The sequence below is a fragment of the Camelus bactrianus genome, chromosome 20, assembly GCF_048773025.1.
Source record: "Camelus bactrianus isolate YW-2024 breed Bactrian camel chromosome 20, ASM4877302v1, whole genome shotgun sequence".
NCBI classification, from domain to species: Eukaryota; Metazoa; Chordata; class Mammalia; order Artiodactyla; family Camelidae; genus Camelus; species Camelus bactrianus.
In genome coordinates, this window is record NC_133558.1 from 8,987,741 (window position 1) to 9,011,623 (window position 23,883).

Consider the following 23,883-nt stretch of genomic DNA (forward strand, 5'->3'; position numbering starts at 1 on the left):
AAATTAATTATCATAGAACCAAAGACAGGCTTAGAGAGAAATATTGTAATTAGCAGATCCTGTCTCCTTACCTGGGGCTGCCTGACAACCACAGCACTCTTGTCCTGTGCAGAACCTCTGAATGAAAGGATCTTGAGGTTTTGTCTGGTCTCAACTGACAAAGAAATCAGTGCATTGAGCCATGAATTTTGGACCCCAAAGGACCTTGGTAAGGAATAACTCCAGTCTCCTCTTTCTCTGGACCCATAAGGTGAGTGACAATTTACAGCTTGATTAATTGTGTTGTGCCCCAAACTCGCTCTCAATAGTCATAAAGTCCCAGTGAGAGAAAGACCTGGACTTCCAAGGAGTTGGTCCAAGGAGTTGTGTTCAATTCCTCTGTCCCCTCCTTCCTTCTTGGAACCTCCAATGGTCTCAAGGCCATACCTAAAATTTCATGTCTCTTTTATGTTTGTGTAATGATGTTTGAATCTATTGTGTGATTTTTTTGAAACATAATATACATCTGGGATGTGATACTTAAAACACACATTACAAAAACCCCAAAACAGACTCTTGGTTGAAGATCAACATGTAAAAATGTTTCTCCTGTACCTGTAATAAACGGGTATCTATTTTAAAGTGCATTTCAAATGTGATCTTAAGCTTCTGAGATACTTAATCCCCCGTTTACAAAGCAGCAACCTGCACAATTAGAGGATGGTTTGCTCTAAGAAGGAGACAAAACCAGTGACCTTGGTAATGAGGCAGCCAGTTAGAGTTGAGTGATTTCCAGGTCAGGATCCAGGATAATGTACAGCCAAACAGGGTTCTTCCCACTAATTTTGTGGGCTTGATAATGACTGAACTGGTTCTTTTTCAGCCCATGGTGCCTGCTCTTAAGTTCACTGAGTACAGTGGTTTGGTTTCAAATTTTGTTGGAAGAGATTTATACCATTCAAAGGTTTAGATGGAAAATATGATCTTCCTTAGTAACTTTTAGAATTATAACTCTGGGGCAGATAAAGCCTTTAATTCTAAAAATGCGATAAAAATAGGCTATTACAAGATATTGAATAAAAGTTCCCTGTGTTATACAGAAGAAACTTGTTTTTTAAAATCTATTTTTATATATAGTGGCTAACATTTGCAATCTCAAACTCTAAAATTTATCCCTTCTCACCCCCTTTGGCCTGGTAATCATAAAATTGTTTACTATGTCTGTGAGTCCATTTCTGTTTTGTAGATGAGTTCATAGTGTCCTTTTTCTTTTTCTTTTTTTTAAGATTCCACATATAAGCGATATCATATGGCGTTTTTCTGTCTTTTTCTGGCTTACTTCGCTTAGAATGACAATCTCTAGGTCCAACCATATACTGCAATGGCATTATTTTATTCTTTTTTATGGCTGAGTAGTTACTCAATTCTTTCTGTAAACCTTTTTGCTTTCTAATGAATCTGCTTTAAAGAAGACCCTCAGCTGTGATGACTCCCTGATACAGCTCCGGGAGGTGTTCTGGAAATGTCATCATAATCCCATCAGTGATTTAAGGGAGTCCAGTGGTGAATTATTTTGTCCACTGTGGAATTTTTTTTTCCTATTTGAAGAATTTCCTACTCATTTTTGACTTATAAGTTTGTATTTCCATGTGTTTGACTGTTTCAAAGCAGGCTACATAAATCAACACAGGACCGAAAGGCTATGAACTTCCTGAGAAAGGCTCTCCCAAAGAGTGAATCCGTTCTGCTCCCGCCTGGCCCGGTGCATTCATGATGCCCCGCGGCCTGGGACAGCACTGTGCCTCAGGTCCTTTGAGGAAAGGCCACGGGAAATGCATGTGGCTCTGCCGTCACACAAGCCTGCACACATCTCCCAGGGGGCTCAGATATTGGAAAAAGAAAAGCTACTTCTTAAAAGCAAGTTTTGTTTGTATAATCAGCTCTCTTCCTTTCTCTTCCTTCATTCTGAAAAAGTTCACTACCCATCATTCTGAAGGCAACTTAGCCAAGACCTTACCACACCTCCTTGACACTTTCCTTTTTTGCTTTTAAACCACTTTTGACATTGTTTATCTGGTTCTACGTGTGTCTCTAGCCAAGGCTGTGTGTGTCCACTTCTTTGTGTGTCCTCTGTGTGCTTCTCTGTCCTCCTTTTCATCCTGCCCCTAAGTGGCCCTGCCCAGCTCTGCTCCCTGCTCCTTCAGAGCAACGCAAAGACTGTGGGTAACAATGATGACAGTGGTGGCTAACGCATACGTGGAGCTGACTATGTGTTAGGCAACTCATTCTCTTTATTTAAAAGAATTTTTTTTGGTAATGCTTATTTTGGCGGGGGGTAATTAGGTTTATTTATTTATTTTTTGCTTTTAAATTTTTTTAACAGAGGTACTGGGGATTGAATCTAGGACCTTGTGTATGCTAAGCGCACACTCTACCATGAGCTATACCCTCCCCCCATCCTCTTTATATAATTTAATTAATTTAATCCTGATAATAACCCTATGAAGTTGGAACTGTTAGCTCCATTTTACATATGAGGACACTGACATACAAACTCTTACAAATAAATCCAGGGGAATAAAATAAAGTAACCCTCAAGCACACTCTCTCAGTTCCACAGGCTTCAGTATATTTGTCTGTGTGTGTGTGTGTGTGCCTGTGTGTGTCTGTGTGTGTGTGTGTGTGTGTGTGTGTGTGTGTGTGTGTGTGTGTGTGTGTGTGTAGAAAGAGAGAAACAGAGCAGAGAGAGTAAATATAGAAGACAGAATTTGGACAAACCCCCATCAACTCTTATTCCATTGCATCCTTCATATAATGTCTTCATAAGCCTGTGGCTTTCTTTCCTTTCTTCCTCCAGCACAGTGGACCAGAAGAGACAACGGTGGTGACTGACTGTTAGGTAGCCTTGGCACCTGGTAATCACATAAAAACTGTCCTTGGTTCCTTGAGACTTGAAGCTAGGCAGGCTGTTGCCCAGTGACCCTCAAATCTCTGTGGTGCATTACTGCCACCTAGAGCTGATGTGTTGAAACACAGATTGTAGATACAGCAAAACAGAACAAAGCAAAACAAAAAGTAACCCCCAACCCTGTCTTACAGCGAGCTGTTTCCGTCTGAGTTAAAGGCTTCATTTGGACACTCCCTCTCCCTCCAGGTTTGTAACTTTACTGGGCCTTGTTCAGCCTCTAGGAGCCGGGGCTCGTGTAAAGCCTCCAGCCCAGGTAGGCTTGAGGTCCACCGTGGTCCGACGTTCACACTCTTGACTTTTCGGCTCTGGGTCAGGGGGAGGAAGGCAGCCTCCAAGCTGTGGGCCAACCCCTGGCCGACTCTCCCACGCCAGGCCTGGTTGTGAGGAAGAGAGTTCATGAGCCTGATTGCGCAAACCAACCTGGCTTTTAGGAGGAGGAGGAGGGATGGGAGAACTACGGGGCAAGCAGCTGGGGAAGGAAGGAGGAAGGGAAGGGCAGCTTATGGAATTCCTTTGGAATTTAAAGACTTAGTTATCCCCATGATTCCTTATGAAAAGGGAAATTCTCATTATGACTCAGACACACCTACCCATTTCCCTAGTTCCATCTCTGTTACCAAAAAAAAAAAAAGAAAACCCAAAGGGATTTTTTAAAGCAAGGGGCCACATCCAGTGAACAAACTGGATGGTTGTTCCTTGTGGAGTTTTCAGGGAAGAAACCACAGAATCCTACTGAAACACCTCCCTGTTACCAAGGGGAAGGGTACCCCTTGTGCACACGACAAACCATGGAAAGCCCAGATGGGCCACATTAGCTCATCCCAGATCCTGGGAGCGGACGAAGTCTCATGTCCTACCTCTGAGCAGCCTCAGGAGCAAGTAAGGTATGCTTTGCTCCAGTCCCACGGCAGGTACCTTGAGGGCAAGGGCCAAGACTAGGGTGCAGAGGAACAGATAAAGTGTTTTTTGGTTGTTGAATGAGTGAATGAGAATAGTCACTAACCCCTAGACAGCATCTGTCTAACGCCAGGCACCGTTGCGAGTGTATGAATCTTCTCAATAATGTGTAAGATAAATGTTATCCTCATCCTCATTTGACAGATGAGGACACTGGCTCAGAGAGGCTAAGTAACTTGCCCAAGATCATCCATTTGGCATCCATTTGGCAACAAGCCAAGATTCGAATCCAGTCTGTGCTTTTCGCGGCTGGACATTCATGGGTGTTGGGCCCCAGACTAGCTGAGGCTAGAGATGGAGTGAGACACAGCTCCATCCTAACGTGGGCCACAGAGCCTCATGTCAGGGCCCAAGCCTGAACTATTTTGTATGAGATTAGAAGCTGTGGAAGAACAACAAAGGCAGACATTTATTTCCTGGAGAGCCTGGCAGGCCTGAAGGCCCACGGAGATGGCCCCCAGCATCCAGGGAGCCTGCACAGCTGGGAGTCTCTGCATCCCAGAAGCTGCGTGTCCTGGGACAGCTCTCCTGGTCTGTGCCATGCTCTCGGGTCCGCTGATCTGGCCTCCTGCACAAGAGTGCTCTCTGATTCTCCGGACCATCGGCCTCCAGTATCGACATAAAGTTTGCTGGAGTTTATTTCCTTGTGAAGACAAAGCCTGCAGGCAGGACCACCAGGTGGGGAGTCGTAGGCGCTGGAGACGTAGGCGCTGGTCCCAGTTCTGCCCTTACGTTGCTTTCTGGTCCTCACCCGGCCAGTCAGGATCTCTAAATGGCTGCGTGCGCTGGGACTGTGGTCTCTGAGAGCCTCACTTTCCTCCTTTAAAAATATGTTGGCATTGGCTCAGGGCTCTTCAAACTGGCCTTTCTGCTGCAGCGGAGGAAATCCGGTCAGCCAGCTGCAGAGCTCAGACTTCACTAAGGCTGGTTTTTCTTCAGCTCGTGCTTGAATGTGGATGTAGGAGGGACCCCCAGATGGGGCACTCTTGGCTGTCCTGCCATCAGCTCTGCGGGTCCCAACCCGCCCCAGATCAAGAGCAGCCAGGTACAAGTCGTGGGCTTACCACGTTTGACCCTGACTGGTTTTTCTAAGTTATTCTGTACATTTTTCAGCAGTGAAGCCAAACTGGGTCCTTCCTTCAGCTTTATTCCCGTTTCTTGCAAGGTAAGAGCTTTTGTACAATTGGACACATTTTGATTTTTCCTTAATGAGAATGTTAACCCTCTTTTGTGTTATTTCTACAATAATTTGTAAACTTACTTATTTTTGCCTTTTAAAAAAAAACCTTTTTGAGTCAAATTTTTTTTTATACTGTGCTTATTTGTCAAAATAGATTCTCACCTAAGAAAAGTGAATGGATTCTCAGAGGACATTGTCTGGAAGCAATACCATCCGGTTGTATGGTACTTGAGCCATGTTTATGAGAAGGAACTATGGGTGGGGCCATGATGGTTTTGACCTCGACTGGTTTTTAAACCCTTACGGGCTGGGTTGAAAGGCCAGGGGTGACCCCGGCCGGGCTCTGGGCACCCCACCATCCAACCTGAGCACCTTCACTTTACCAGGGCTTGTGGGGAAGCTTCCTTTGGACGAAGGAATCCCAGGCTTTAAAGCATGGCAAGCCACCGGGTTAGACCTCTGGGAGGTCCCTCCTGGGTCTGCCTTTCTGTGACTGTGAGGAAATGGAAGGTGACATGTGCTTTTTGTTATGAAGGATGTGTAGAGACAAGTGCCTTGTCACCCTTTGCCAGCATGAAACCATCCCAGCGATTCCAGGCGCTCCACCTGCTCCCATCGGCTGCCTTACTCAGCGGCCTCTCAGAGGCTGTGCGGGCCCGGGCCTGCGGGCGGGAGGCCTGCCCTGGCCCGCTGCCCAGGTCCCTCGGCGAGGCTGCGGGACAGAAGTTCCCTGCCAGCCACACAAGGGGGTTTTCTGAGAGGGAGCTGCTTGCAGTACTTTGACATTTGAAAGCAAGGAGGGCCTTATTTAGGCTCATGGGAGTGGCTCTCTCAGCACCATTTCCTGCAAAGTCCTCTTTCAAGGACAGAGATCCTCAAACTGCATCAGGCCTGAGTTTGCCATATCAATACCCATTGTCTCAGGCCCTGAGTTTGTGGGGTTACAACAAAGTGAAGCATTATGATTTTTATCCCGTTCATCTTCCCCTGCAGTGTTAAACAAGATAATTAACTAAATGAGTTTTTAACTCTGTTTAAACATTTAAATCACCTGAGGCGGGGGGCCAGAAAACTGCTGATGCAGGGTGCCATCCCAGAGAGTTTGATTTTATTTTACTGCACCTTGGGGTGCAGCCTGAGGGTCAGTTTTAAAACTCCCTCTCCCCTGGGATTCTAACTGTGCAGGCGAGGTGGAAACCACTGGGCTAAAGGAAATGTTCTAAAAAGACCAGTAGGAAGGACACACACACACACACACACATACACAGATACACACAGACACTCATACCACACCCACACACATACGGACACACACCTACCCACTCACCCCCACCCTCACCCCCAACACACACATGCTGGATTTAATGTCTTGAAATGTGTTTGTTCAAAAATACCATTCGATAATTTCATTTCTCATTGTATAAAAGGTCACAGGGAGAATATTTGCTTCAGTGGAAAATGACTTCTGAATCGTGGGAGTGATCAATTTAAAGAGAACAGCTAAAGTCCGGGTCTCATTTATAAATGAGGTTTCTTCTACTTTCCCCCACAGTTTGTCCTGCATTTTAAGTCACATAATCAACTGTCACAAATGGGATCATATTTTCCTCCAGGGACCCTGCCCTAATTGTTGGTTGACTCTTGATTAAGGACCATGCATCGCATAAATCAGGGTAGCGGTCTTTCAGAAAAGCAGCTCTTCATTGGTTAAAATGCCCTTATTCTATATAGTGCAACCACCGTTCAAATCCAGCACAGGGGCGTGATGTATTGTACACATGGAGTGTAGCTGAGGTGGCTAAATGTCTATTAAATGAAGATGTGGCACAGAAAAATACACCCCCACTGTGCTATAAATTTAATCTGAGACTAAATAATGTCAGCTATGACAATTGCCTCCAAAGCTTGTTCGGGGAATTAAGATGGCGACAATGTGTGTGAAAGTGCTTATTGAAAATAGCAGTTGTAGCCAGTCCACTTTAGATGTCGACTGTCTGCTGGTCCCCCGGCCTGAGTGCTGAACTGACCCCACTGCTTTCCCTTCTCACATTAATCCAGGCTTTAACTGTGAGGTTTTGAAGCACAGCCCCAAGAAAGAAGCTGTTCCTTGAAGCCCGTGTGTTAAGAAACAGAGATGTGATATTGATGCTCAGACCCACTTAAGGAGTAATTCTGTGCAGCTCTCCCCAGCGGTTTATGGGACAGTGCTGGAGATTTGCAAAATGGATTTCATTCGACTCATATTTTGGTTCTTAATCCCCCTTCGTGCCAAATTCTTCACATTTCCATTTGGTATTTCAGAACCTATTTAAATAAATCATGAGCGCTTAATGGAAAATCAAAATCAAATTAAATAAATGGGTTAACTGTTCAGCTGCTAGGTTTCACTTCAGCCACTACAGGGTTAGGGAAAACCGCAGAGCAATTTATAACTCCCCCGTCTGCTCGGGGAGAGAGCTCTGTATCAGCCATACCCTCCCTCCCGGGCTCACTTAACCTATCTCACATGACACGTGGAGAAACATCTGTTCTTTGACAAATACCTACATGAGAACCGTCCAAATCGCAAACCCGAATCAATGTCAAACTTCCATCCTGCTGCATTTTAACTAGAAATAGGAGATCTAGCAATGGAGAATTCATTGCATGTCATTAAAGTTTATTTACCAAGCTTAGTGCTCAGAAGGGAGTTAAATTCCTTAAAATGGGGAGAGTTGAAGAGAGAGTCTGAGGGTGAAGAAATGTGTTTCTCTGAACTCCTTCTCTCGAAGGCTGTCAGACGTCTTTATTCCTCCCTCGCCCCACCCCCCGCTTCACTAGCAGTACTGCTTTGCTATCTCTTGTGACCATTGCTGGACAAGTTTCCTGAAAAGGTGATATCCCCTCATTTTGTAAGGCTGTTTCCTTGCCCTTGTTTCGTCTGTCCATCTTCGCACCTCTTACTTTGACACGCTGAAGAGTGGTCTTAGTTGATGGTGTATTCGATTTTTCCAAATTTCAATGGCTTATGAAAGCAAATATTAATTTCTCCATCATGGGACTTTAGGTCAGCCGAGGCTCAGCTGTGGTTCACCTGGACTTGACTGGATTCCCCTGGACTTGACTAGGCTTGGTTCCAAGTTCCAGGTCAGGTTCAAGTCTGCCCTGTATGTTTTTCAATTGGAGACCCAGGCTGGAGGAGCGATGGCCACCTGGGGCATCCTTCTCTCATGGAGGTGGCAGGAATGCCAGACAGGAAGTGGAAAGACACAATGCCTCTTAGAGTCTCTTCTTCGTGGTGGCGAGCTAGCATGTGTGCCACTTTCCATTGGCCAAAGCATGCCATGCAGCCAAGCCCAAAGTCAAGGCGATGGGGAGGCAGAGCCCATCCTGGGGGGTGGGCAAGGAGCATGAACACTGACTGAAGAAAAATATAATCTACTCTAGGTGGGAGGGTGTGGAGTGCAGGGATCTCTCAATGGGTTCTTATGGAGAAAAATCAAATAGTTCTCCAACTTTTATTACACTATTAGGCTGTGCCTTTATTTTTAGTGCTCAAGGTGAGTGTGTCCACTTCTCAGGAGAAAGAAGGCAGACTGCAATATTATAACTAGTCAATAGCAATCGTGGAAAGACTTAGAGATTATTGTGACTACCACATGCACAGGCCCTTCATGTGTCATTCGTATCGTGAGTCCTCGTTTCAGGCTTTGCAAACAATACAACTTTTTGTGACTGCACTTAATTTCGATTTCAGTTTCTGTTTAGTGCTCCCATTCCAAAGAGCTGCAGAAACTTAATCTTAGTCATTTTGGGGTTGGGGCTGGTTGGCGGTGTGTGTGGTGGGTTGTCGCCTGTCAGCCCAGGATGCTCCTCCGCCTCCTCGTTCACATCTGGCCTCCAGTCCGTGATGTGTGGGGCACCGCCTCATCTGGCTCGTTCTGATGAGGCCGCTTGGGTCCGGGTCCCCCTCGGCCACTTTTTTGCCTTTGTCTGGAGCACAGACAATACTGAGCTGTGATTTCATCCTTGACACAGCTCCTACTAAGCTCTGCTGTTTCCCCTCATGCTGGGCTCAAGGGACTTTGAGGTCATAGGGACTTGGGTCTTTAAAGCCCGCTGGGTTTCTACCCGCCGTCTTCCCTTTCTGGGCTTGGCCCCAGCTGGGCTGAGAAGAGGTCAGATGCAGGGCTCTTTCTGGAACCACACGGCAACGACGAACTCTGTTGATGCCTATCGCTTTCTCTCTTCTCTCAAGGATGGGATTTTACCTCGGTTCAGTTGGGTTGACCTGGCGTCAGAGCATCTTCCCAAATGTATTGTTCAGGGCATAGTTTTATGTTCTGTTACCTTCATCTTCATCCCAGTAGAGAGGTTGATGTTGAGGCAGACGAAGTCGCTGCCCAGCGTTGATGAAGTGGGGAAATGGGGAAAGGAGGATTTGTTGAGTTTTAAAGCTGGCACTCCCTCCACCAGGCTAGACTGGCTCTATAGACAAAGAAATGTTTCTGAGGGAAAAAGGGGGGTGGGAAAAATGGGGATCTTTTGGCATTTCAACTCTCATATGAAGACTGCGGTGACTTGTGTGGGACCAAGTCAAGGAGCATTGCTGTCTTCTGCTGGGTGGGGGGAGAAGGTCTTAGTTGTTGGGGCAAAGTGGAGATGGAGCATTTTCAGCTCTTGTTTCTAAGTTTGCAGGGCACAATCCAGGTGGAGAGAGTCCTAAAACTGGAGCCACAGGGGCCAAGGGGCTGGTGGGTCACACTGGACTCAGTGATTGATCAGGTTTGGAGTTTGGAAAACAGGCTTTAGTCTGTGTGCCAAGAAAAAACAAAGCTTACACATGGCATGGTTCCTCTGACTTTGGGAAAAGACCTGGTAAATGCAGACCGTGGTTCTACCTTCTCTGATTCCTGCTGCAAGTGGCATTTCTTCCATTTTGAGAGATTTTACTCCATTTCAAAGCACTAGGAAATAAGCTTTTGTGATTTGTGTTGAAAGCTGTATTCCTTCTTCCCTCCTTCCCTCCTTCTCTCTCTCTCTCTCTCACACACACACACACCCAGAGGGTCTCCACAAATGACTGACTTGGGGATGACACCACATTCTCTTTATTCTTTGTTAAAACCACATCTTTTCATTCTCTCTCACTCTTGGTTTCTCTCTCACTTGTCATGCTTCGTGGTGGTTTGCCCAAATATTATTCTTGCAAGATATTATCAGCAAGGAACAGGGAACAGAAAATCATATAAACATTCTTATTTTGTATACCTCTTCACCTTTTTCAACTTCTACACGTTTTGAAAGAAGTTGGAAGTTAGAACACTCTCTGAAGCATGACTTTTCCTGTTACTCAGCTTCCCCAAACCTCATGAAAGGAGAATAATAGGAATGTTGACTGGGGAACACATGGGGGAGGGTCCGAGCTGCGTATCTGGCATGTCCCACTTGTGTGAAAATGTATACGTGAAAAACCTGTTGGAAGTAAATGTACCGGTGTGTTGATGGTGGTTATCTCTGGCTTGTGAGATTGTGGACACATTTGAATTTCTTCTTTATATCGTTCGGCTCGACGGCTCTTCTTTTTCACCAAACTTGCCTCCAAATGACTTTTTCTGTTTCCAAAACCACATGCATTCTCAAAGACAGAGATTTGCTGCTTTTAACAATATTTTTAAAAATGTACAGCAGGGTTTGAAGGAAATCACACACAAAAGAGATTTTCAGCACAGTTTAGAGCACTGGCAATTCCTTGGAATAATTGGATGAGGTGACTGATTTGAAGGAACAGCGTTCATTCTGTTATATAATTTGTGGTAGCATCAGACATGATGCTTTGATAGTTAGGTCCATAGATGGAAAGAAAAGATAGCCTTTTCTATTGTTCAGTTTTTTTAAAACCCCAGATCAATGTACCATGTGAATGTACTAATTCAACCAGTCATCTGGAAAATTCCTGTATATGAAAAGTAAATATGTACCTTAAAAAAAAACCCAGTTCATTGAATTCTTTTATATAAAGCAAATCTTTCTGCTTACGTAAATAGAAAGAGGAACTACACTGCATTTGAAACTAAATTGTGAAAAAAATGTGATTCTGAACAATTGTCCCTGCTTTCAAATATAGAACATGAAAATCAAAGATTATTTGCTTTCATACACAAAAGTATGTTTTATTAAGAAAATGAGACATATAGAACTGTAACATTGAGAGTGAATATTAACTTTTCACAGATTTTGCCTTGTAAGTGTTTTAATTAGGTAACTTCTTGAGCTCACGTTTATTTTTATTAATAGATTTTTGGATGGGAAAGGGAAAATTTTAACTCAATATCCTGTGGAATTGATAATTGAATATTATATTTATCAAAAGAAGACAAAATAGATGAAATTGAATGTTAATAGATCAGAAATATTTATCTGATTGACAAAAACTCAGTCACATTTTCCTTTCCAATGAACATTTCATGAATATTTGAATGCCTCCTGTGGTTACTGTGTGCATAGCCTTATGCTGGCCCCTGTATGTACAGTAACAATGTGTTTCTGTTTTTGTTTTTGTTTTTTTTGTGGGGGAGGTAATTGGGTTTATTATTTATTTATTTATTTATTTATTTACTTAATGGCGGTACTGGGGATCGAACCTAGGAACTCATGCATGCTAGGCAGGCACTCTACTACTGAGTTATACCCTTCCCCCAACAATGCATTTCTAAGTAACTATTGGAAGCCTTATTCTGACAAGGATGGGGGATAATGGTACAGAATATTTGTAATTAACAGGGTTTTATTGCCTGTACTATATTCATATGATCCCTGTTCTCCATGACTTCATAGTCTTATTGATAATGTTTCAAATATGCAATTATTAAATAATATATCAGGCTGAGTTCTAGAAAGTGTTCTATTGAATATAAACAAGTGCCAAAATATAGGACATAGAAAAGCAGGGTCTGGAGTGGTCAAGGTGTAGAGGATCTGAAGTTAACCAGGGAAGTTTTCATGAACGAGGTGGTCTTGAAGGGTGGTCCATGCAAGGATCAGGTAGCAACCTGGCTGTAGTTTGGATTAGACCTTGCAACATTCAGTTATGCTGTATAGCAAACAACTCCCTCCAGATCTCAGTGACTTGCATCAAAGACGTTTCTTTTTCTTTTTTTTTAAACATTTTTTATTGACTTATAATCATTTTACAATGTTGTGTCAAATTCCAGTGTAGAGCACAATTTTTCAGTTATACCTGAACGTATATATTCATTGTCATATTTTTTTCTCTGTGAGCTACCATAAGATCTTGTATATATTTTCCTGTGCTGTACAGTATAATCTTGTTTATCTATTCTATAATTTTGAAAAAAGGCGTTTCTTTTTCTTGCTTACAGGTCTGTTGGGTGGCTGAGATTCAGCTGATCTTGGTTGGACTCAGCTGGGCATGGCTCCAAATTCCAAGTCCACTTTGGGCCTGCTTCCTAGATCTCTGTCTGGGACTGGCACCACCTGGGGCAGGGACTTCTCGTGGTTATGGCACAAGAGACCGACTCGAACCAGGCAAGCACATTTAAAGCCTCTGCTACATTATTTTCACTAACATTCTGTTGTCCAAAGCAAGTCCTGGGGACCTAGCCAATTAGCAATGGGGCGAGGAAGTACACTGCGTTGATTCTCATGAGAGAGACCACAAGTCACATGGCAGAGGTCACGGATATATAATTCCACACAACAGGGAAAGAGGGATGAGAGGGCAGCCATCATTCAATCTGCTGCAGTCACATATTTGAGGAAATAGCTGAAAAACTGCACACAGTACAGATAAGAACCCCAAGTGAAGAACACAGGTATAGATCATTGTGCTTAGCTGGCCTGAAATGAAAAGACATAAAGACATGATCTTTAAGATGTTGAGGTTTGTGACAGGACTAATGCTAACCAGTTCATCTTTCTGGACTAAAAAAAAAAAAATATATATATATATATGTATATATGACCAAAGTTAAATCAGAACTTGAGTTGGAAGAAAATCTTCTCTATTTGGGGGCTAAAACAGTGGCAGAAATTACCGAAAGAGGTGAAGTGTCCGTTTCTGACTCTTCAAGGGAGAAAACTGCGTCTTGTCTCACAGAGGTGCCTGCAGAAGATGAACCCTTCAAGCATTTTTCGGTTCTATGTTTGTGATGTCAGTGTTACTTCCCCTCCCAAAATCCCCAGCAGTGGCCGAGTGTCAGAATGCCCCATGACAAGACCCATGACGGCCTTTGCGAGTTCTTCTTTTGGTCTCTGGTAGGAAGTGATGGAGGAGGAGTGAAAGGCTGGAGGTCTGCTTTGGGGCCACGTTCTTGGGATGGCTAATTGATGTCAGGTTGCCGCCCCAGGGAGCCTGGTTGCCAACCCCTGGCAGCCTCCCTGTGCTGAAGCGTATTGTGTGGGGGACCACAGATGCCTGGACCACAGACTGGGCTTCAAACATAAACCAGATTCTACTTTGAAAGTCTGCATTCAGATCTTAGGACTCTCAGACGTAATGCAAGTGGAACTAAATGTTATTGAACCTCCATGTGCAGCCAGGGATGGTACCAGCGACCTTGCAGGGCTGTTGGGCAGATTAAATGAGAAAATATATGCAAAGATCCCAGCACATAGTCAGTATTAAATAATCAGTAGCTTTTTTTTTTTTTTACAGCACCAAAAACATCCTGTTATTTGGAAACAATTGGATGATTTTTTTTTTTTCTTTTTAAAATTTAGTTCGGTGGTATACAGATACTGCTAGCTTCAAGCAGGAAATTACCACTTGCAGGCTGACGCTCTGGGAAAAGTTTCTCAGATGCTCCCAGCTAGGGAAGTCTGGTTAAGAAACCCTTCCCAAGAAATGTTTTGTTTTGTTTATTTTAGAATTTTTTTTTTTCCTTTTTTGGGGGCAGAGAGGAAAGTAATTAGGTTTATTTATTTATTTATTTATTTATTTATTTATTTATTTATTTATTTATTTATTTATTTATTATTTTTTTAATGGAGGTACTGGGGATTGACCCCAGGACCTCGTGCATGCTAAACACAAGCTCTACCACTGAGTTATACCTTCCCCCCACCAAGAAATCTTTATTGAAAGGCAACATTATCTGGCCTTGGGCCCCACTGCAGAGGGGTAGCAGGTGATGTGCACAGGTCTCCTTGAATCTCATTGGTTTCCAGATCCCCAGACATGCACTTGACCTGACTGCCTGGTAGTTTGCTCCAGGGTGAAGGCAGTGTCTTATCCAGGGTTGTGGGGTCCATAGTGTTAAGTATAATGGATTATAAACTCCAGGCACTCAGTTAATGAATGTTTGCTGAATGACTGTATACATCCATAACCCATATCCCCAGTGCACGTGTACCATCTACATCAGCTCAGCACTGCACTGAATTTCAAATTGTGGGCTAAAAACCTACATATAGTCTATGATTATACCTTAGGTTATAGGAGGCGTTCTGTCTTCTAAGACCCTCACATCAGCTGAGTTTGAGAACCAGGACCCCGTGTTGAATTAGCTCCATGATGAACAACACTGGCAGCAAAGGTTTAATTAAGCTTCAATAGACCTCTCACCAAATTTCCTGAGAACTTTTATTTCCTCTGTCAAAGGATAAAACTAGACTCAGGGGAACTTCCCCAGAAGAGGCCAAACCTGGTGGCCTCTTGTGGGTTCCACATGGGAACCCACCAGGATGTCACCCAGCCTTTGTCAAGTTCCGCCTGATTTCCTGTCCCCCAGCCAGCTGTGCCTGTTCACGCTACCGGGAGACCTGGCCCTGACCCGGACTTGGGCCGTCAGCATCACTGGTTCCCCTGCCAGGTACCCAGAGGCTGGATTTCTTGCCTCTGAACTTGTTTCCCTCCGTCCTTGACCCTGTTCCTACACTGACTACCCACCACAACGCCCCCCAAGCTCACCACAAGTGCACCTGCCAGTCCCCCTGAATAGGTAGCCTAGAGTTTGTATCTCAACCCACAGAACTTGAACTTGAGTCCTAATTCTCATTCTGTCTCTTTAATCCATGAACTTCCTGTTGACATTTGCATTTCCAGTTATGCCCATAAATTCAGACGCCTCCTGGCTCCAAGCAGATCACATCATGAGTGGAGCTGGTGAGCAGCGTGGGAGGTAGGTGAGAATGGCAGGGGCCTCTCTGCTAATCCTTTGCTTCCCCACCTGGGAGGACACACAGTGCAGAGCAAGAGTTCTCTGCCCCGAGACAAATAGCAGAGTGAGATGCTGAGTGGCTACCGGCATCCACCCCAGTTCAGCTGTAGGGCGGGGGGTTGCAGGGGGTGAGGGAGGCAGGAACCGGAGGGCAGATGAGCCTCACGTGGCTGGACAAAGGGGGTGTATATGTCACAATTCTGGCCAGTGTCCCCAAGTCTTGCTCCATTATTTTCAAAAGAAAGCAAACATCTGGATTTTTATGTGAAATACCCTGATTTTCAGCACTGGCTGGTTTATTTTCAAAACTCTGTGCTGGCCAAGTAAAACCGCCTGTGAGCTGGGTTCAGGCTGTGGGCTACTGGTTGGAGGACTGGCTCCCTGAGGCCCCTCCCAAGCGTCAGTCTGATTCCTTGGAGTGTCATTTTGATCCACCTTTCCCGTGTAAAAGGTCACACGGAGGAGCGGAAGAGCCAGGGTCTGAACCTGCATCTTTCAACTCCACGTCCATGGGTCTGGCTGCCGCAGTGAGTGACTTCCCAGCCAATGAGTTTCTCAACACGCATCCCGATGTGCTTGGGCCTGGGATGAAGGGCCTTCATCCAGCTCTCATAAACGCTGTGTCCACCAGACCCCAAAGGTCTGTCTGGGCTGACGAGGTTCAGGGCTGTCCAATGATGCTCTCCCAACACAGCAGGAGCCTGGGTGGCCTCGCACGATGGCCTCGAACATCTCCTGTCTCGGCCTGCAGGTGTGCGGGTGGGCCTGCCAGGGCCAGCAGAAGTGGCCTGGAGCACTGCAGGCCAGGGATGCAGGACGCTGAGCTCTCCTCCTGTGGCCTTCCCTTCCACCTTGGATGTGACCGTCCCTCGGATTTCTCCCTCAGGTGAGCCTGGGGCGAAGGCCACATACCACACTGACCCTGTCATCTGAACTTGGACCCAGACGGTCTGAGTGTTAGCACCGCCTTTGCGCTAATCTCCCAGCGTGACTTTGGGCCTCTTTCTTCACCTCATTGAGCCTTAGAGTCCACACCTGCAAAATAACAGGCTCCACCAGTGTATCTGTTGAGACTCTGAGTGCAGTGACAGAAAACCCAACTCAAGCAGGCAAAGGCAAAGTCTTGAAATGATGGTTGACGTCATTAAGTAAAAATAGCAGGGCTTTGAGCAGTATTTCCGTAAATTGGTCTCGGACCTCTCAGCTCCGCTCTCCTCCATTTTGGCTTCCTTTCAAGGTGAATACCGGGCACCCCAGGTCTAAAACTTCCTGGATTCAAGCACAGTGAAAAAGAGGAAGGCAGCCTCTCTCTGCATGGCAGCAGCTAAAGAAATATGGTGTGTCACTGGCGCAGTCTGTGTTGGGTGCCCTACTCTGGGCCGGCCCCTCTGGCCAGACAAATGCAGTGCACAGAATTGTGTCGCGCGCTCACCTCACTCGAAACACCCGTGGGCTGAGCCCGTGGGAGGAAGTCAGGGTGTGGCCAGCCTGGCAAAGCGGTACTGGGTATTAAACTTTATTATCAGTTTAATTTTGTTTTTGATATGTACAACACTGAAATGCTACCCAAACTTAAAACCATACAGAAAGGAAGGCTCAGAGAAGCACCCCCCTGTGCACCCCATAGGAAACCAACTACCTTCTTTTTCGATTTGTTCTTCCGGTGCTGCTTTTGGGAAAGAGAAGCAGATATAAGCAAAGCTTATAATTTCCCTTCTTTCTTCTACCAAAGATAGCAGATGATATATGCTCTTTTGCACTTTGTCTTTTCACTTAAATGTAGCTCCTGGAAATCATTCCGAATCGATTCACAGAGCTCTTCCTCCTATTTTTTTTAATGTCTAAGTACCTCATTGCATGTGCGTGTGCCATATTTTATTCAACTGATCTCCTGTGCTTGGGCATTTAGGTAGTTTCCCGTATTTTGCAACTGTAAATTATGCTGCAATGAGTATCTGTATTTTTATATTGCTGGAGGTACATATTTGGGATACGTTTCTAGACGAGGAATAGCTGCGGAGAAGGGTAAATGCATACATGGCTTTATCAGATATTGCCAAGTTCCACTCCATAGAGGGGGTCCCATATCACGTGCCCATCAGCAGTGTTCCTGAGGACCTGTTTCTCTAGTCTCACCAACAGAGGGTATTGTTAAAGCTTTGAGAAAAAAAATTGTTTTCCAATCTGATGGGTTAAAAAAAAGCAATGTGGACTTAATTTGCATTTTTTATTGAGTGAAATACACATTTTCATGTGTAAGGACCAATTTTATATTTCTTTTAATGAACTGTCTGTTCATGTCTTTTGTCCTCTTTTCTAATGGATTTCTGGTCTCTCTTAATTTTTAAAATATTAGATATGGGTTCTTTCTGAGCCATGCTACAAATATTTTTCTGTCAGTTTTCATTTGTGTTTTGACAATGCGAAAGCTTTTTTTGGTAGTCAAATTTACCAATTTCTCCATTCTAGCATATAGAGTTTTAGTCATATTGAAAAAAATCTTTTCCTACTTAGGTTACATCAGAGTCCATCCATGTTTTCTTCCTAGTATTTATGCAATTTCATTTTGCATCTAGAGCTTTGATTCGTTTGGCAATTCTTCTTGTATATAGTGCAAGAAATAGATCTAAATTAACTTTTAAATACAGCTGGCCCAACACCAGGAAACCCCAGTGATTTCGGGGTATCTCCTTCATCATAACCTAGATTTCTTTAAGTATTTGCGCCTATTTGTTGACTTTCCATTTTATTCCACTGGTCTGTTGGTCTTTTTAGACTTTGATATCACGCTGTTTGGATTACAGAGGTTTCACAGTACATATTAATATCTTGTAGGACCATTCCTCTTTCATAGAAGATTGTTTTTAAACAAGAGGAATTCTTACAGAGTATTTGTAGGGTGAGGGAAGTGACCGAGTAGAGAGGTGAGTCAGGAGAGAGGCGGCAATAGTGATGCCCTCGATTAGGCACAAGTGGAGAATTCTGAAAGGAGCCAGAGAATCCAGATGCGGAAGTTGATGGATTTGTTGGTGAGAAGAATGCTCTTCTGACTTAATTTTCCAGTGAAATAAGAACCAAGGTCATCGGCCAAGTGTGGAGAGAGGGCAGAAGAAGAGGGAATCACTCGGACAATGCTAAGGGCCCACCTGAGGTTTGTGGTCATAAATAGAAAGCAAGACCCGTCTGCTGGTCACATGTTTCTCTCTGGCCTCACACAATGGCTTGAGTTTGGGAGCTAAGTAGACAAGGAGGTGAGTTTCAACAGAGTTGGGATTTAGCCAAACAAACACGACAAACAGAGAGAGGGGTTAAGTAGTAGAGGGAATGTGGATGCAGGTGAGCAGAAGGAAGGGCCAGGGATCCAAGCTGGGCAAGGAGAGACATGAGGACAGTGGGCAAGAAGGCTAGATGTGAGGAAGGTGGTGGTGACAGTGGATTAAGATCCTGAAAGGGTTTAAGAAATGTTGGCATCTTTGAAAGGGGAGGTCATGGTCCTGGGAGCGAGGGGATAAGATGGAATAGAAGAAAAGATGTCAATAAAGATTTAAAAAATCTGAAGGGCAGAATGTAGGTAGGTTGTCTTTGTGATTGTGATGATAGGGACAGAGACAGTGAGCCAGATCCTAAAATCTTCGTGAGTAAAGGGCGGTGGCTGGGAGGTTGGAGGTGCCCGCAAAAGAGAGTGGGGAGTGGGTAGGATCTCAATTAAACAGTCCTCATGGACCCACAGAATTTTAGCACTAAGAAGTTCAGGTCCCCATCTCCCCTAGGAGTCTCCTCTTGCTCCTTTTCAGCCTGTTTCCCTGGCAACCTTCTGGGGTTGGATTAAGCTGTGAAGGCTGAGTCTAAGAGGTTTGCCTAAGAGATTTATCTTAAAGTTTGTATAGCCTGACATTCCTTAAAACGCAAAGGCAACTAGAAAGCCTTTAGGGAGACCTTAGAGAGTCAAGTGGGACTCTTTCTGCAGGGCTGGCATGAGCTCCACCATAGGAAAGGTCCTGGCATTCCTCTGCAGCGGAGGCCAGGTGAATGGAGAGGTTCCTTGTTGTCATACAGGAATGCAAGAGGGTGACTCTCAAACAGTCAATTACCCTGGACAGCCTACCCTGACTCCAAAGTCAAAGCCATGGCTCTTTCTAAAAGATCTCTTATGTGTTAAAAACCATCCTTCACCTTCAATGATCCTACATTATCCATACATCTTGAGAATCCTCACACATCTGAGATTAGATCCTAGACGATGATGTGTCCCAGCCAGGTGAACTGGACCTGGGCCACCTTCAGAGGACCAAAGCTGTAATGAGCCCTGGTTGAATGGGTGACCCCATTGTGGCTTTGGCCATGCAGCTGAGGCTGACCGTGACTGAGACCTCTTGGCAGGAAGGGCCCAGGTCTCCATGAGGGAAACGTAGATAATGTTAGCCTTTGGGGGAACAGGAGTAATTAATGGACTTAGGATGGGGTCCACGTGTGAGGGGACAAGTGGGAGATGTGGACTGTCAGATCTGAGTCTTCGTTAAGAATGAAAGATTATGGTCTACAGCCAGTTAGGACGTAAGCAGTAAGATTCAGATCCCTGTTATTTTCAGTCACGTCTAGTAATTCAGACATTGGCACAGAGGCAGAAGAAAGGTGCACACCGGACTTGGAGCCCACTGACTCGTGCTTACATGGACAGGAAAGAACAGGTAAGAAAAACGCATCTCTGCTTCCATGCTGTGTCTCAGGAGGTCCTATGTGGAGAAGAGGCGAGGGCCTATCAGCTCTTACCCTCGGGCTGTAATTTGCCAATGGGACTGGGTTCCAAGATTGACAGATGGGGCCTGGACTTGGGTAGGAGAAGGGGAGGGGTTGGGATGGGAGGTTCCAGACATCTCCACCCTCACCCATTCGCACAGCTTGCTTTGCTCAGAAAGAAGTGGTGCTTGAGCGTCACCAACCCTGAATCCGCATCCGAACAAGATACCTCAGATCCTGGAGAGATACACCCCCCCACTCCCACACACGTGTATGTTCAAATCCACAAACCCAACGTTGTCGTTGTTCTCACTCAGACACTCGAGCAGCAGCTTGCTCAGTAACCTGAGGTCCTGGGCGAGAGAGAAGAGTCTCATCACACAGAGAACAGGTTTCAAACCCCAAACATCAGTTTGTTAAAATATGCAGATCAGTGGGGATGCTCTGTGATGAATAAAGGCTCCCCCAAATCTCACGCCTCCCATAGCTTTTGGAAAGCTCTGTGTCTGTCTACGACACCCAGCTCCACGTGCAGACCCCCTTTTACAGGTGGGCTTTTTGGACTCAAGTCCCCAGACAAGCCTGTCTTGGGAACAGTAGACCTTTGACTGTCCCATCGTGTTTAAATCTTTAGGCAAGATCTCTTCTGTTAGCCATGAGACATAAGAAAGTTACCCTTTAATTTAGTGACGTCACAGGATTTTGCTCTCGGGTAAGTTACTGTGTGTTTTTAAGGAGCTTTCTTTAGCTTGTTTGCCTCTCTACTACGTAAATGAATGACCACAAGCAAATCTGAGTTTTCTCTTCCCTTTTGGCTTGATGCTCCTTTGTGCGACATAGAGGATATTTATTTATAGAGTAAGTTTTTTTTCCCCACAGTTTGGTCTATTTCCTTCTAGATACATATACATATATATCTGGGTTAATATTCTAAGTATTGTGTTTTAAAATTAAGATATAATTTACACACCATAAAATTCACCATTTAGAGTGTACAGTTCAGTGGGTTTTAGTATATTCACAAAATTCTGCAGCCATCACCACTGATTCCAGAACATTTTCACCACTGCAAAAAGCCACTCCTATCATTTGGGGAGAATGTTATCTGAGCGTAGGGAACTGTTGATTAGCCACGTTCCCAGACTCCAGGCAAAAGTCAGCCTTGCCAGCAGGCCTTTCTAAGGACAGGCAGTCTCAGGCCTGTTTCGTGAACTCTTCTGCGCGGTAGGAGTTCTGTATGCATTCAGGATCCTAGGCCTTCATAAAGTTACACGTGCTGCAGATATCTTTTCCTACTCTCCCGATTCATCTTTTGCTCTCTTTATGGTATCTTTTGATACATGAATGTTTTTAATTTTAACATAGCCAACTCTATTATTTTTTCCCTTAATGGTTAGCATTTCTTGTTTTTTTTTAATTGAAATATAGTTGGTTTACAATGTTGTGTTAATTTCTGGTGTACAGCATAGTGATTCAGTTTTATATATATATATATAGCATTTATAGAGTACCTTTTGTAGGCAGAAAAGCTTTGGGCCACTGGGCTCCTTCCAGCCAAACAACAGAGTGAGCACAGATTCTGTAGTCCCAGCCAGGGATTGTGGAACAGAGAATTCAAAATCTGGAAAGTCCAAGTCATGTGATTATCTACACAAGTCTCTTGGGTCAGGCCTGTGTGGCTATCGGTTCCCTCAGGTGTAGAAGTAGACACCTGAATATCACCCATCAGAATTATCATAAAGATTGAGCGGTGTGGCGTGTGTGTGTGGTGAGTACCCCTCAGTAGATGTTACTTTCTTTTCTCTTTCAGGTCCTAGTGGAATGTCCTTTCCAAGGCACTGTTGGTATCTGTTCTACAAAATGAAACCCTTAAAGATGCTCAGATGCTTCTGTGCACGAAGCGCCCCCATTGGCATCGCACTTAGAGATGAGCACTCTGCTAACTCAGCTCCTCCTCGGGCAGCTGCTCACAGATCTGTTCGGGTGGGGGAGACCTCTCCTGGCCTTCCTCAAAACCATCATTTGTGTAACCATCCCCAGGGCTACAGACAGCTAAGAAGTGAGGAAAAGCAAGCAACATCTGGTGTTAAACAAATACCATCATCTTACAAATGACTCATCTCTGGGAGAATGATTCGTGCATATGCAGAGCAGAGGGGAGTGAACACCAGGACCCGATACTAGAAAATCAACACCTGGAAGGCTGTTGTAGGACCTCCTGAGAGCTCTACTGTGTCTCCAGCTAAATGCCATTTTGGGAAAAAGAGAAGGTGCTGGTGTTCATAGCTTTTAGTCACACTGGACAGGATGCCCGCCTCCTGCTCTCTGTTCTGAAGAGCAGAATTCTGCTGACAGACAGCTGGAGAGTGGGTCCGTGTCTGGGGTGCTGAGTGAGCTTGTGTGGTCCCCACGAGCATCTCTTGGCCTGCTTCCTCGCCCCCTATTCCTCGCCAAGACCATCCCTGTTGTTCTGCCGCCGGTGCGGTTGGGAGCTCTTCAGACCTTCTCGAGCATCATCCAGACAGTTAAGCATGTAAATGGCTAAGACAGATGCTTTATGACTTGCCTGGTTATTATGGGTGTCATACCCCCAAAGAAGAAAAATATTAATGAGTCGTTCTGTAACACTTACGTGACTCCAATTAAGCTGTGATGGGAAGGGCCCGGAGCCAAATGGCGATGGAGAACTTCGTCACTGGCATCCGACTGTTAAGTCTCTCTCCTTTCAGCATGATCTTTTTCTCTCTCAACTGAAATCCGTCATCCAGCTTCCTGTGAGGCAACCAGTCCCTCATGCTGACCCAGGCCATCAAGGATCTTCTCTGCAAGGTTCCAGACAAGGCTGCTACCACCAAATGTATCCTCTGACATAAATGACAGCCACGGATGTGTTCGGTTTGTCTTGTGTAGCGTTTTAAACGAAAATTAATGGTTTGCAGCGTTCAAGAGATTTCATATAAATATCTAAATTCTCAGCTTCTCTGGGGAAAAAAACCAGAAAGATTTGGCAAGACTGGGTTAACATTTTCACATTAGCAACAATTGGCTGTTCCTTTTAGATGGGCTGTGGCTGTTCACTTTGCCGTGGACCCCACTACTCCCAATTGCCTCCCTTCTCACATGGTCAAATTGATTATCAGGAGCTGTGAACAGGGCACTCCAGCGTAGCTGTCACTGTAACACCAGGAAGTCATCCTATGTGGTGTGATTTCTTCACGTTCCCCATGGGAATCGTGTCATCTGCCCCCTTCCTCCCTCACGGATGTGCAACAGCAGCTCTAAATGCTTCTAGTTTCTCAGAGGAAAAAAAGCCGGCAAGCCAGAAAAGTACAGAAATAAGAGTCCTTTCTATTTATTGTGTTCATTAAATGAACAAATGAGCACATCACTGGAAAGTACAGTGACTAAGAAGTAGCCCAAAGGGAAAAACCTAATGGGGGAATTTTATTAAAAAACATAATTTACACAGCCACGCTCTGGGTTTCCCTCTCAGCCTCTCGGTGGTTCTCAAAGCCCCTGGGAGCAGCTTGAGTGGTGGAAAGTGTATTTGAAGGTTCTATCGGCTTGAGGGCGGGGCTGTGGGAGGGGGGCCCCCCAAATCCTGTGGCCAGCTGATAAGAGCTCTCCTCACAGGGCTGTTTGTGGGTCACGAGGTGCTTGGCCACAAACCTTGACTCTTGGCAGGGCTTGACTGTGGTAGATTTGTTGGCAAGATTAGTTCAAGTGCATTCTTTTCATTCAAAAACCCTTCTCTGGAAAGGAGGTTCACGAGGCACCCTGGGGGCAAAGGAGGAACCCCGCCATTCTTTTTTTATAGGACTTCCTCCTCTGTCACGTGGGTCCACCCAAGCGGCAAGAGTCTGGGTGGAGAGAGGGGTGCCCAGCCCAGCCACCATGGGCTC

General features: G+C 45.0%; 1 protein-coding gene across 5 annotated transcripts in view; it reads left to right on the forward strand.

Annotated features, from left to right (window-relative positions):
• RNF182 (ring finger protein 182) overlaps positions 1–21,841 on the forward strand; it is a 113,734-nt gene extending 91,893 nt beyond the window's left edge. The window contains exons 2-7 of one of the 5 annotated variants that reach the window (XR_012500969.1): positions 12,446–12,611; positions 15,130–15,205; positions 15,696–15,771; positions 15,996–16,130; positions 18,308–19,932; positions 21,792–21,841. The gene's annotated coding sequence lies outside the window, so the exon portion shown is untranslated. Of the gene's footprint in view, positions 1–261; positions 5,070–12,445; positions 12,612–15,129; positions 15,206–15,695; positions 16,131–18,307; positions 19,933–21,791 lie in introns of those variants that run through there. The other 4 variants (XR_012500970.1, XR_012500967.1, XR_012500968.1 and 1 more) reach the window with 4 other exon arrangements.
• Positions 21,842–23,883: the final 2,042 nt, after the last annotated feature.